This window comes from Heliangelus exortis, chromosome 18, assembly GCF_036169615.1.
Source record: "Heliangelus exortis chromosome 18, bHelExo1.hap1, whole genome shotgun sequence".
Taxonomy (NCBI): domain Eukaryota; kingdom Metazoa; phylum Chordata; class Aves; order Apodiformes; family Trochilidae; genus Heliangelus; species Heliangelus exortis.
Genome location: NC_092439.1, coordinates 2,965,447 through 2,980,672, shown reverse-complemented (window position 1 = coordinate 2,980,672; position 15,226 = coordinate 2,965,447). Strand labels below are relative to the sequence as shown.

General features: G+C 41.1%; 2 long non-coding RNA genes across 3 annotated transcripts in view; one reads left to right on the top strand and one right to left on the bottom strand.

The window, feature by feature from the left end:
* Positions 1-10,893, top strand: part of LOC139804626 (uncharacterized) — a 79,408-nt gene extending 68,515 nt beyond the window's left edge. For both annotated transcript variants that reach the window (XR_011729464.1, XR_011729463.1), the window contains exon 3: positions 10,762-10,893. This is a non-coding gene — a long non-coding RNA (uncharacterized lncRNA). The remainder of the gene's footprint in view (positions 1-10,761) is intronic.
* On the bottom strand, positions 8,765-15,127 carry LOC139804627 (uncharacterized). The gene is made up of 2 exons (XR_011729465.1): positions 11,765-15,127; positions 8,765-10,803 (listed from the first exon to the last, which is right to left on the bottom strand). It is a non-coding gene; the product is annotated as an uncharacterized lncRNA (long non-coding RNA).
* Positions 15,128-15,226: the final 99 nt, after the last annotated feature.

Below are 15,226 nucleotides of genomic sequence, written 5' to 3'. Positions count from 1 at the left end.
GGTAGGGAGCCAAGTGTCCTGTAGAGAAGTCAGTGGAAGTACAACATGTCTCTGCAGAGTCAGACCTCTGGGTTAGTTTCACTCCACTCATTCCTAGCTCTGTGCATTATTAACATCCTTTACATCTGACCACTGAGCTGCCAGAGACCTGGCTGCATCTTTCTTCCAGAGCAAGACTCTGCCAGATTCAGCACACACACCAATTCAGCAGGGCAAGTTAGCTGTAATTCACTCTATGTTTCCCTCTTCCTAATTTCCTCCACCCTCAGGGAGGAACTGTTGCAAGGAGAATCCCTGTTTTCCTGGCAGACTGTGGTATGGGAAAGTTCTGCTAGGTATTGTAGTCATAAATCTCCATCACCCTTGTGGTGTCAGACAGCTCTCTTCTGAGCACAGGAGGATCAAAAGTCAACTGGAGTTTGCTGAGACACCACACCAGTCCTGAATTGCTGGTTTGAGTAGAGACTGAGTTCTGGCTCACTGGAGAAGATTCACAGCTTTAGTCAGGTTCAGCTATGGAGATCTGGAGAAAGAAAATGCAGGCTGATCAGAAACAGGGATACCTACAGCTCCTGAATTTCCTTGGCTGGGGTAAAACTCTCTGCCAGCCCTTTGGAGAAGTGTGTTTGTGCTCAGTCAGTGTGGGCACACGGGGAACGTGAGCAGATGCACTCATCCTTTCAGCTAAGGGGACTCTTCCTTTTACTTTGACAAATGGCTCACTAAAAAAGTACAAGGGAGGGCAGTAGCAGGAGTAAACAAGACAATATAATGTCCTGTGACAGAAAAGCAAAAAAAAAAAAAATGGAAGAAGGGTATAATCTGCTGGATAAAGCCCTTACCTGCATTTTCAGGATCAAACTCTGGAGTGTGCAGCAGTTTTGTTTTTAAAAAATAAAAATCAACCTTTTTGGATCATTATAACAATGAAAATGTTGAAGGGTGTTTTTTTTTTTTTGAACTGGGGTTTCCTCAGTGCATTTTTCAATATACGTTGAAGATGATGTTGTAGAAAAGATGAGGTTATTGCACAGCTGGGAAGTGAGGTTGCTTGCTCAGGTTTCTGTTTCCTAAGGACACAGACCTGTCAGTGTTCTGACTGATATCATCAAGTGTCTGACTGATAAATCAGGTATGAGATACCAGACACTCTCAGATATCAATGCCTGATCCATTATAAAGACAGATTTGATATTCTGTGGAAAATACATAAAACCATAATCCAGAAAAATACACCTAGGGACATTATTTCTTTGTGTTTGGTTATTTCCTAAATATTTCACAGGGCCAGCATGAATGAATTAGCTTGATGCCTATCAGAAACAAGTGGGAACTACATCAAAATATAAGCTGAAAAATGAAAATATATTTCTTTCCTTTTTAAGGGTGATTGTAAAAACCTGGTGCATACACACATGCTACGTTTATAAAAATAATTCCTAACACCCTCTAAAAAGTCTAATCATAATAACTCAAATATATGACCAATATATATGGGATTATTTTGTGGCAGTGGGTTAAGCATATTGCTGGCAAAGAACTCCAGAACACAAAGATATAAATTCACTGGAACAGTGCTTGCTAATGCAGTAAATGACGACAGCTGCTGTAACTGCTGAACTAAAAGGGAGCTCTATCCAAGAATAATGAATATTTCCCATTGCATTTCAGAAGTGCATGCTTTGCACATGTGAGTTTGGGTCATTACTCAGTCAGACCTCTGTATCCCTTCATTTATGGCATGGTAACATGTAGGTGAATTAATTAAAGGTCCCAAGTTAATTGTGCACATATTCAGAGTGAGAATTCCAGCCAGGCAGTCCCCTTGGTAGCCAAGTCCTTGGTGCACTCACGGGTCAGGTTCTTCCTGGGCAGGGCAGGGCAGAGCCCCTCACCATGCCATGCTCTCCCCAGCCTGCTGAAGGCAGTGGCACTCCTACCATGACCACCAGGGTGAGAAAGCCATTTGGCTTCTGATTGCAGCCAATTGGGTAACAATCTGCCCATTTGTGCTGGTGGTTTTTGTGCTGTGACTACCTTCCCAACAGGAACTGGACTGAGATCACTGGCTTATTCCAGTCTAGCCGCTGAAAGGCTGCCTGTTTATTAAAACCATGCTCTCTGTGAAATGCATCTTTGTCTATGAAATGGCACAGCCATTACCTAAGAGTTTTGTGATTTATGGCCACCAGATAGCATGTTTGCAGTAGGCAAAGCAGTAGGCCTTGAGGGATGAGGATTTGTTAGCCCAAGGCTGTCTATCTCCAGGTGCTGTCATGCTTGCTTGCACCACTGAAACGTAATAACTGATGGGACTCTGCTTCTTGAAGGGTGAACAGCACTATTTCTACCATTGGATGAGGCAAACCCAAACCAGCAGCTGTTGTGTAAAACATAAGAAGCATCTGAAGCACTTGGACAGCAAGTGAGAGTGAGGTGAAAAGCTACCTGGGTTATCTCCAGAGCTTGGATATTGGTAGCAGTCCAGCTCTGGTAGGATGGAGCACCATCAACATTCATTTACCCAACTGAGGCTGCGGTTCCCCAAACGTTTTTCCCCGTGGCAATTTTGGCTCCAGCAGGGTCATGCTGCCACCACCCAGTGCTGTTTGTGGCAGTCCCTACACTGCCCTCTTTGTCCTGCACAGAGGGGTGGCAGGAGCAGGCAGCAGCCAGCCAGAGTGGGCATCACACAGGACTCTTGTGTCCTGGAGAAATGTGTGTAACCACAGCCTGAGCTGCAGGATGAATAAGCTTATGTGGAAGTCTGTGACTAAATCATTCTGAAAAATAGACTCCAGGCTTTTGAAAATGTTGCCCATTGCTGGTAGGGACTGGATGTCTTAAAGAACAGGCAAAAGGCTATTTAGTGTGTTCTTTGAAGCACATGGCAGTGTATAGAAAAGAAATCACCAGCACAGCTGCCATTAGGTGGAAGATGTGAACTTTCTCAGCAAGTAATTGATGGCCATAAAGATTACACTGCCCTCTCCAAAGTGGTTCCTGGTGTTAATCTAATCAGTGCCAAGTGCAGTAGCTGTTGATCTGTGCCAAGAACCTCTCTCTTCTACTACCTGGGTTAAGCCCATTCTCTAGATGCATAAGTAACATTTCCTAAGTGCTGAAGCTGAAGCAAAACATTAAAAAGTGGGTGTCTGTTCCAGGGAGTTAGGAAAGAGGTCTGTTGTATCACTTTATCTGAATATTCTGGCTGTGGGATGCTCCTTGCTGCTTTGATTTGTGACAAAGGGTGTGTGTGATGTCTGAGAGCCACAAATGAAGTTAAATTCCTCTGAGTAAATTATCCACCATGGATTACTCAACAGTTCCATACCAGTCAAGCTACAAATGTTGTTATATATTGGCATGCATGTTGCAGTGTGATAGCAGCTGCTGTTGTCAAGGTGTGAGGCAATAACAAACCTCATGGCTGTGTTACTCTGGTCAGTCTGCAGAACCCCCTCTGCCTCCCACTGGTGCCCAGACAGCTCCACGTGTTATTCCTTGAAAAATCCATTTGCAAGTTTGCCCCTGTGTGCTACGACACAAAATCCTCCACAAAATCCTGGAAATTAGGTGCAGGAGAAAGCAAAGACCTCCTGCCATCAGTTTGGCAAAGGCAGGTGACAAGAGGCCACTTTACAATCCTAAATCTGCCATTCATTATGGGCCCTACCACAAGAAGGTTTTTTGTCTGTCTGAGCTAAGTCCAGAACCGAGCCAGCAAATGTGTCTTGGACCCACACAGCCGTGCTCTGGGGTGGTTATCCTGGCTGGTGCTTATCCCTTGAAGAGGGCCAGCAGCAGCAGTCAGGGGTTACTTCACCAGCTCTCTTTCACCAAAGAAAACAAGCCAAACTGTTGACAGAGTGATGCTGAAGCCTTTGTAATGCCTGCAGCCAAGCGTGCCCCATGCTGGGATCTCATCAGATGTCATGTGCTAACTCATGGAGGGCTTTTCCAGTGTGTATGGGAGGCACTGGGGGTGAATAAGGGGCAGGTTTTTTCTGTATCTGGATTACACTCAGTATCAGTGGGCACTGGGTGCCTTCTCCTCTGGCTATCAATCTCTTCTGTTGCTGTGGCAATTTTTCCATGATTTTTTTTTGCAAAAATTTGTGTGATTGTGTCATTAATGCCTACACCTGTGGCAGTGGAAGCAGAAAAGTGCTGTGGGGTGGATCTCACATCCAACCCTATGGGGCAGGTGAGGAAAGGGAGGGCAGTGGCCTTCCCCAGCACCAGACACTTCCTGTGTTGGGCTGGGGGTGTGGGAACTGGGAGCTGCAAGAGGCAAAGACCAGGAGAGAAGAAATTCAGAGCAAGAGACATGTCCTGAAGCTGTAGTGGAGGTAGGGTGAAGACACAATGATTGATTCTCACTGGAGAAAATCTGTGTGATTGGAGCAAAGCAGATCAGCTATTAGAAAACCAGCAAAACCAGAAGCAGAGCAATTACCCTTTTCCAGGCTGTAGAGCCAAGTCCTGATTGTTTCAGGAACCAATTCCCATTTACATCCATGAGATGAGCAAATACCTGCTCACATGGCCACGTGTGATTTCCACTGCTGAATTATCCACTCAAACATGTGGCCCATGTCCCCCTGACCCCACCAGAAACAGCTGCACAGCTCCAGGCACAGCTGGCTGGCCCTGCTGGGTTAGCAGGATTTCCAGATTTGGGACAGAAAGTTCCTGCTCCCTGACCCCCCTGTTTTGCAGCCACTCAGTCTGTGCAGAAGAGAATCCTTTCCCAGTACTCCTGGCACACCAGGGAAGTTCTTGCTGATAGACTGCAGTTTGTCTGTGTTTGTTTTCACAGATCCAACATCCACCTTCTGCCAGCAGGTAGGATGCAGGCAGAGCATGCACATCCATTTCTTGTATCCTATTGCATGAACTTGGCTAAACAGCAGCATTTTAGCTGTAGTTCAGCTGTCAGTAACACCTTTAATTCAACTTTTTAATAACAATGGTGTACAGCCCCAACCTGTAGCATCCTTCTGAATTACTGTAGAATTTTTTGAAACAAAAGACAGCATCTAAATAAGTGAATAATATCCAATTTAAAAAAAATATCATATTTAATTAAAATTTATTAATATTTTACTCCACTTTAATTTTGTATGCTCCCTGTGTAGACCCAGACACAGATTTATATATATGTGTAAATATGTATATCTGTGTGTGTGTTCCATGTGTGTGTGTTCCATAGACACATGTGTATGTTTGCCTGGAACACATATGAAATGCCAGCAGGTTTGTAGAATGTTCTGCAAGATGTTTTGGAGTTCAGCAGTGATGTATCAGTATTGAGGATTTATTTGCATTACAGAAGCACCTACAGAACTTGCCCATAACAGGGATCAGGTTGTGTTAAGCAGTCTCCAAACTGTTCCTGCTTTGATGCAAATATTTTAGAGATGAAGAAAAAAGAAAGATGTAAAATCTACAAAGCAGAATCATGGTTTAGCTGGAAATCAGTTTTGGTGTCCTGATTAATGCCTTTGGGTTCTCACTGGCTTCACATGTTGCAGTGTGATGAAATATGAATCAGAAATTTGTAGGAATGAATATTATCCCAGATTGCTCTGACACCCAGTCCTGCAGCTGATGCCAACCTTCAGAAACTCCTCCTGCTCCACTGCATTCAGAGTCCTGACACTGAATTTCCTCTGCTCGTGCTGTGATAAGGTCTGGCTGGGACCCTCAGCACTCAGTCCAAGGTCCCTCTGAAGTTCCAGAGATGTGACTTGCATTTTATTCCCATTATTCCTCATTTTCACATGCTTGTTCACATCCAGGTTCCGGAAGAAGCTTCTGGAGGAAGTGCCAGAATCTTATTAGAGAAAGATTGTTGTGTTTTACTCCCTGAGGAGGCCTGGCAAGCCTATAAAGGCAGCAGCCTGCTCCTGCAGAAGGCTGAGAGGTGAAGGAAGCAGATGAGATGGAAAAGTTACCAGGAAGAAGGAAAAGTGTCACAGAGGTACAGGGCATGGGAACCTAAAGAGAAAGGAAATGACTGATGGGGCAAAATGTGTCTCCTCTGGTTCACACTGGTAATGCTATCACTGATTTGTCACATCATGTAACAGTGACCTGCAAATGATTATTTTTATTGCATTTATGCTTTTCATCGCTTCTCACTGATTTACAATGGAAGCTTGAAAGAGTTCACAGCCTGATTTTATTTTTAATATGCTCCTTGTTATTGTTCTGTAGCTCAAGCTCTTTTTGTGTACACAAAATTCTTGCCAGCGAAACTAAATGAGTTTAGATTGAGTTTGATCAACCCTTCTCCTACAGACACCCAAACCCTCATCAGCATCTGGGTGACACACTTGGGTTGGTGCAGTCCTTTTCAGTGCCTCCAGTTTCTGTCCATAAGAAATGCTCAAACTGGCAAAGCTTTTGCTGGCAGACAGGCTTTCAAAATATCAGGAAGATAGAGATGAGGGGAGGGGAATTTTACAGGCAACACTTGCATGTGATAAATAAAAAATGGGGGAAGGATTTATTTCTTTGCCTCAATTCCCTCTGCAGTTCTTCTTTAAAGGAAAATATTTTTTAAAGCACATGTATTAAAATATGCTTATTTTCTGTTAGGATTGTTTAATGAATAGGATATTCATTACATTTAAACATGGAGCTCACCAAAACAGCTGGAAAAATATTCTAAGCCTTCTTTATACACAAGTGAAGGGACAACCATGTATGTGTGGGTGTTCATGTGTGAGCATCACACAGCACATTATCTGGGACACAAGGACATGGATGACATAGATCCATGATGGATTTTAAAGAGCAGAGTAAAATGTGAAAAGAAATCCCAAGATCAAACAGAAACAGAATAGAACAGTAAACAGGGAACAATCAAGTTGTGCTAAAAACTGGCAGTATTCCATATTAGTTAATTCTGAACTCCAGATCAAGGCAAACCAGTCTTGGTTTGATTTTTTTTTTTGCTCCCTCATTGGAAACAGACACACCCCAATCCAAAGATATGTCTAGAGGCCAATGTTTAAGCATGTAAGTAATCCCAGTGCCACTTTTTTACTAAGTATTCAGAAAAGTCACAATTAATGAAGACATTCACTAGTTAAACAGATCAACAGGTTTTAGGTTAATGGAGAGGCAAAATAACTATTATATTTATATGTATTTAATTATATATATGAAGAAGAGGAAGCTTGTAATGATATACATGAGTGAGAAGGTTAAAACTGCAGAAGAATAATAAGGGAAACATAAGAGGAGCAGGCAGATCTGGCAGACCTCTATCCACCAGGCTCTTTTTTTTTTAATATATGAAGTGGAAAACCTTAACAATACTAACCTTTTATATTACCTTAAGATCATAGAACAATAAGGTAAAAGGGATAGAACTGGCTTTAGTTCAGAAAAAATCTGCATCAAGTTGCAAGTACAGGGATCATTAAATATTTTGACTTCCATCAGTAACTTTAATAAGTTCCAAGAGGATCTTATTAATCACAAACTACTGGAATCAGAGTTCAAAATAGCCCAGCAACATTAAGTGGCAAACACCACCTATGGAAAGAAAGCTGTCAAATGTAACAGGTGTATTTCTTCTGCAGTCCTCTAAAATAACATAGTCAAGATTAAAGTGGGATTTATATTGCTGGAAATTTTGAAATCAGAACACAAATTTTCTAAAATAGTGTGAGCATGAGCCCATGTAGGAAACCCCATACAAAACATTATATTGGGAGTAGAACTATGGGGTAAAGGTACCTGCATTTATGTCCAACTTTCTGTTCAAGGAGAAACAATATGACAATCTGTATGAGGCTGCAATAGATGCTGGCTGCTCCTTTCTTTTGTTCCCTCCTTTGATGCATCACTCATGTATTTATTGTTTTCTTTAAAAATCAGGTACCACCAAGACCATTTGTCTGTGAAGCCCTTGCTGCTGGCCCATGGAGAGCTGATTAGCAAAGAGTATTTTTCCATGGATACACCATCTTACTTTATTCAGTAGCTCCAAATTTTTAAGTAATGTCCTTATCCTGGCAATAGAGAGGAAGTTTTGTTACATTACTTTTAGATCCTGATTGGCAGCAGGATTCTTACTGGAGATAACAGGCTGAGAAAAAACTCTTTGAGTCCCAGAGATCACCATTTGTAATGAATAATCAAAAGACTGTTGGGTCCAGAGGACACCATGCCTGAGCTTATGGAGGACATCAAAGCTGAGACTGATACTGGACTGGGCTTTATGTACCAGTACAGGCAGCTACTGAGATAAAACCATTTCACTGCTCTTTTGGTTTTGCCCAACTGCACCATCACCACCACTCATGAGATGTAGGTCACTGATACTCCTTTATTTGCAAACTTCAGTGGAGATGAAGGTATTAACACTTGGTCAGACCTCCAAGAGCTAAAATATTTTTCTCCTTTCTGTTGAAAGGAGATGAGTGAGTCAAAAGATGATGGTATTGTTATTCCTTGATCCTTCCCAAAATCTGATCACCTAAACAGGGAATAATTAATGTTTCTTGACTCCCTGTTCACTTCCTGAATGAAACAGTATTGTTTTATAAGCTGCTGAAATAGAAAAGTATTATGGAGACATCAGGAAAATGGGGATCAGATCATGTAGGCAGGGAGGTAAATAACACAAATGTTATTGCTTTGATTGCCTGAATTAAGGTTTCTAAGTAGCCTTTTGTTGCCTTCTGGAGAAAGGTGAAATAAAAGCAAAAAATACTGTTACAGGAGATAAATCTGTAGGTGCCAAAATAGAGCAAATAAATGACATTTATTTGGAGGCCTCTTCATTGATTACATCAATTTCAGTACAGAAGGAAATGTTTATAAAGTTAGAGCTATCCCTTTGCATCTGCACTGTCAGACTGGCTGCAGGCTGTCAGATGAATTAAGTGGCTCTCAAAAACTTTTCTGTGGATGCAGACATCTCACAGTAAGTCAACCCTTAATTTTTTTCAAAACCTACTGTCTGTCAGAAGCTCATAGGAGTTAAAAAAACACCACAACCAGCCCCAAGATTGAGTGTGAGAATTACAGTTGGCTGTTTGAGCCTCTAATTGCCCAGTGTCCTTGGCAAGAACAAACACAGAGCCATATCACTTGATATCTTGAGTCATAACCTGCAATAATCCACACTCTTTAATCCTTCATAGAGCTGTTGTTATGTCATCACAGTTTATTTTAAAATGGTATTCTTTAGCACTAATCTCATTCCTAATCATTCATATTAATGTTAGCATTAGAGTGAATTAGGGCATTACTTGCCTAATATGTGCCATATGTGACACTTAAGTACTTGTAAGTAATTACCCAAGAGAAGGCAGCACTAAAGGTGAATGGCACAAACAGTATGAAAAATGGTAGAGACCAATATTCAACTTTTAATAGAAATAACTTCAGCAAAACTTTCCCACAGGCAACAGAACTCTGATATTTTTAGCTGGTTGAGGCCAATGTATGTTAAGAATAGCATTGGCTGCAGTGGGAAAATACACAATTTCTATTAGGGGGCAGTCAGAATAACAACATACTGATGATACACTGGTATAAAATATGTAATTATCTAGCATGCAAAAGAATAAATCACATAAACTGTTTACAGTAGGAATTGTGAAAGGACAATGACACATTGTTGTCTTCTTTGTGTAGCAAGGATAAAGTTTGGCTTATAAAATTGCAAAATCTAATTCATGGTGTTTATGTGATGCTTCCTGCAAGAAGACTGTGATAAGATTTTTTTTTTATATCTAATAAATTAGGTTAGATATTAACTTGGTTAAAATGGCAGATAGAACTGGATAAAATTAGAAAGATGTGAGTTTAGATAACATCTTGTGTTTCTTCACATTCTACCATCAGTCTAAAATTATACAGAATAGTCCTTTTTTCCCATGCCACCACAGGAACTGCAATTTTACTTCTGGAACCATTACTGTGTTGCAATTCAGAAGCTGCAAAATATGTAACCAGACCAGAAGTGAACTCAGGCTCTGAGAGCTGTGCATGGAGTAATTATTACCAAGCTACCAGACCATCATATTAATAATTATTAATAATGCAGAGAAAAAAGGCATCATGTGTCCTTTATCACCATATATAAAAATAGTTTTATTTTACCAGCCCCGTCTGCTCTGGGTGCTATTATTGCATCTCTGTAAGTTGTAAAAATAGGGTAAAATCAATAATTTTTATCTGTCCTCATTGGTAGCAAAGAAAGACCTAAGCTTCAGGATTAGTGGGCAGATATGAGGAGGATTTCTTTCTTTGTGATACAAATCTGTATTAATTGATTTTTCTTGATGTGGATTAATTGCAGCTCTTTATTAGGAATAATATCACAAATAAACTATAGGCACATATAGATTGCTAAGCCTAGATTTCAACTGAATGAGGCTAATCAATACCTAAGTCTGTAATTTGAAGCAATTCATTAAGGCCTCAGGAAAAGCTAAATAATAAATGTGAGAAATGTCTCATCTGGAGCTTCCATGGAGTTTCTCCCTGAACAGAATAAATACATTTGTAATAAAGAATTATTGCAGATTAATCTTGCTCAAATGCTTTTCATTTGCCAGCTCTTAGGGTGCAGAGGACACCTCTGCTGCTCAGGCTGTGGTGGCAACACCCTGATGGCCCAGAGCCCCTCTCCACAAGCATCATCAGGTGTGCAGTTCAGGAGGAGGAGAGCAATACCTGAAGTTCCTGTTCACCTTTTTGGTAATCAGAGTGTTCATATTCTCTTTTTAGGGCAGCTTGATGTGTTGTTTACTCACGATGGTGTCTGATGACCTACAGGAGCCAAGAGAAGTGTTTTTCAGGGTTGGCTGAGGCATTTACACACAAGTGAGAACCACCAGGAACAGCCCACGAAGTGCTGCTGTGCCAGGGGCTAAAGGTTGTGCATGGCCATGCCTTCTGCTGGGGGACTGTCACTGCCTTCAGGTGCTGGTTCTGTGCCACCAACCCTGCACACAGCTGGGAACCTCAGAATCCCTTATCCTGAAAAGTAGAACAATTTAAGATTTTCATCAGTATTGTATAGCAGGTATATTTTGTGGTTTGTGATGCTTATAGGAACTTCCCTTGGTTGTTTTATACCATGTGTCATTTCAGAGAAGAGTAATTAGACAGATATTAGAAAGATAGACAGATACTAGATTAGACAGATAGTAGACAGATATTAGAAAATATCATCTATTTTCTTAGTGCTTCCTTCTGTTAATTTACATTCTTCAGACAACATTTTGGATACCTGCAACAGCTTTGATGCTCTTCAGGCTCTGAGTGGCCTGGTGCATCAATCTTGCTCTCAACACAGTCAAATATACAGTGCAGGTTCTGATCTTAAGTACCCATTTAAAGTTAAATACAAACAGTATGAAAATAGCTACTAATAACTAACCTAAATAACTAACCTTCAGGAAATTTTTTTAGTGCCTTTTAGTGAGGGTGCATTACCCATGGCAAATTTTAGGGCTTTGTGACAGGATAAGGAGGTGCATGTAGCACTTAATTAATATGATTCCTGTAATACTTGAGACAGATCTTAGGCTTTGAAGCACTAAGTGTAAAGCCCAGGGTAAAACATTGAAGCCAATGTAAAAAAACAAAAAGATACATTTCAAAATAATATTTTGGAAATATTCCGATATACTGGCATAGGATCTTCCTGGACATGTGTGTAGATAAGATAGAAACAGATTTCAAACATACAGTAGTAGTTCTCACTAGTTAAAATTTTAGCACTTACCAAACTGATGAACTCCTTTGGAGATCCTTAGCTCCATGATTGCTAAAAGAAGTTTCCTTTGTGTTCCCAAAAAAAAAATTGGTTTTAGAGCTAGAAATTCCAAATTCTTAGTATAAAATACCCAAATTCAAGGAGGGCTACAGCAGAGCTAAATGCAAACAACTTCTGCCAGGAAAGCCATGAACCCAAGTCTCTCTGCAGTGGAATAAGTCAGACCTGTAAGGGTGTTGCTGCTCTAAGATTTTTCCTTTTTTTTTTTTTTTCTTTGCCTAGACAAGTGGCTGCCTTCTTGCTGCCACCTTGACTTGCAGTGCTGGAGCCTCTATTTCCCTCCACTGGAATTAACTGAGTTTGATGCTCACCATGAAGATACCAGAGGCCATTAACTCACATCCAGTGAAGACAAAGTAACCAGGTATTTAATTTGGTTAAATGACTTCACTTTGACTTCTGATTTCCATATACACCAGTGCCTCTTTGTCCTTATATTAAGTCTCTTTTGACATATGAATTACCTAATTCCAAGTAGCTTGTGCATGAACCACCTAACCATTTCTTGCAGGTCAGACAGCATCATTTGGGACTGATTTTCTGCATATTGTGGTTCCTTTACACTACTACACAGGAAAAATTTATACTAAGTACATTTTATTACTCTAGAAATAATACCCTACATAATTACATCATGAAATATGTCCGAGACCAGAAATTTCTTGCTTTTTCTCATGTGTTTGTATTTCTTAGACCCTTTCTCAATCCCATCTTGCTTCATGGCAGCACCATAAATCAAGGCCTAAATCTGGAGATGTGTGGAAATGTTAGGCCATAAATGCATCCAGGATAGACTTCTCTTGAATTTGACAGCTCAAAAAAGAGAATAAGCATCATAATCAGTCAGTGTGCCCTCTATCTGGCTTCAATTATCTGGAGGCCATCTGAATAAACTCTGGGCTGAAACAGGAAGCCCTGGGACTAGATCTTTCACCTTCCTTTGATTGTCATTTTCCAATTGTTTTCATTTTTCAGTGACGCCAGCACCCTTGTTCATTGATGTTCCATTTTGGCCTTGATTGTGCCAGATCCACCCAGAGAATTCAGAAGCCAGGAACAAACTGGGCCTAAATTAAGAGTGGGGTTTCCCTGAGGCATCCTTATATGCAAGGTACTGAAGTAAGATGCAGACATTGCTGAAGTTTTGTATAAATGGTGTTAAGATGCTTCAAGTCCATCAGGCTTCTTGAATAGGTGGAAATAGAAGATGTGCACAAAATCAAGGATACCAGCAACAGAAATATGACTGTGAAAATTTACAAAAATATGTCCACATTCTTTTCCAAAGTAGAAAACTGGCCCAGACAGGGAGAGATTTTGCTCATTTTCTCTCTCCTGCCATGCCCTCTTCTTCTCCCCCTCTTTATATATAAGCACTTATCTGGATCTTTCCTTGCATATTGCCCATATTTATGAAGTCCTTTTCAGCTGACCAAAACTCATTATTATTTGAGGACAAGAGAGGGAGTTGGGATGAACATTAAGAAGGCTGAACTTCCTTAATCTTAGACATGACCTGCCCATTTTAAGCTTGGGACTGGTTGGCAAGGAAAGCAAACCAATGTCCACACACCTCTTTTTCTTGTGCAAAGGATTCTAATTGCACAGTGGCTGTCAGTCTGGCACTCGTCTTTAATGTTCAAGTTTAGAGGGGAAAGGCTGTTCTGGAACAATCAGAGGGAGAAAACCATCCATGTATTTGCATTTTAGTGCTATCAGTGGTGCTGCATTCAGAGCAGCTCCCTGGTCTGAGGAGGGATTTGCAGGGTAACTGCATTTTTGTAGGTTTCCTTTGAAACAGGAACAAAACAGAAAAAAGAAGCCCCAAACCACAATTTTTAAAATAGGATGCTTCACAAGATGCCTCCTGAAAGTCACAAGCTGTCCTTATATCCTTCAATTTTTTGAATTCTTCAGGAGTGAGAGCAGACTTGGTTGTCAACAGAGTGCTGTTCACAGAAACTAGGCAGGAAAATGAAAGAAGGGTTTCTATTGTTCAGCAATGTGGTGTAGGCTGCAAGAATGTGTTGGGAATGCAGTGCCTGCATGGCAGGCAGAGAGAGGACTCTTTGTGTGAAAATTCTGAAGCCAAATAGCAACCATATAAATAACGATTATCTCATTTTATTTCTTTTTTTTTTTTTATCTTGATCATTTCTATCACACTTCTCCAACTGGAGGCCACGAGGACAGTCTGCCATTTCCTGGACCATGCTGGTGTCTCATCAAAGCCATCCAGATACCAGCAGGGAGCTGACTTACCATGAAGTGGGGAACAGTGGTGGAAGTGCCATCTCTCTCCTGGGTCCTCTGCTCCTTTCTGACACAGCCTCCTTCAGAGTTTATGACCAGGTAACACACAACCACCCAGCTCAGGTATCACTCAGAAGCAGCATTGTTTTTCCTGAAATACCGATGGCTTTATCGTGCCCTAGAAGAATGTGCATGATTTGAATGATTCATGATTGAAAAAGGAAAAGGTTGGCTAAGAGAAAGGAAAGCTACAGACTTATGCAAATGTAATCATCATGCTTTATCTCACAATGGTTAACATTGTGTCTGGGTGCAGTGATGTAAGAGCACTTTTACGAAATTCCTCAAAACCCTGAACAAAATAGAGGCAACGTGCCTGACAAGGCTGCATTCATGATTAAAACAGTTTTACCCTTTAAGCAAATTAAGGCTTGAAGCAGAAGCTTGCAGAGCTGGGAATAACATACCTGTTATGACCTGAATCAAATTGACTTCCTCTGAAGTCTTGCTTCTTATGGGTTGGTGTTGCTTTGTGATGCTTAAGGCAGATCTGCCTGTGAGGTAACACATCACTGCTCTGCATGCCAGGAACAGGAGGAGAACACATCCCAAAAAAATAAAAAATCCACCCCACTGGGAGAGGTTGTGCCAGTGTTCTGTGAGCCCATGCCATGGGATGTGCAACAATCACAGGGATCTCTTTCAGCTGAGTTATTTAGAGCCAGGAGGAGCAAATCCTGTGAGCTGTAGGAACACCTGTGTGTCCCTCATAGGTGAGAGCTGCTGGGTGAACAAGTAGGAGGTAAATGGTCCTGAGCAGTACCAGGGAGTCAGTCCTGCACCACAGATGTCCATGAAGTTACCTTTAATCCCAGTGTTTCCAGGCACTGGCCATGTGATTATTCCTGTAATACCAAGGCCCAACTGGAATGCCCTTATCAAACATCTTGACAAGGTAAGTGACTAATCCAGGGAGTAGGGAGTGCAGTGGGAAAGCTAATAATAAAAACCTCTTAACTCCTGCTGCCTTAGGTTCCTAACAGACTCCACTTTATCCTGAGTATTTTACTAGAGGACATGGGATTTTCTTCTCCTCAGCTATGACTTTTGGAAACTCTTTAAGTCAATATTCCTGGTGTTCCAAGCTGTCCTAGGTGC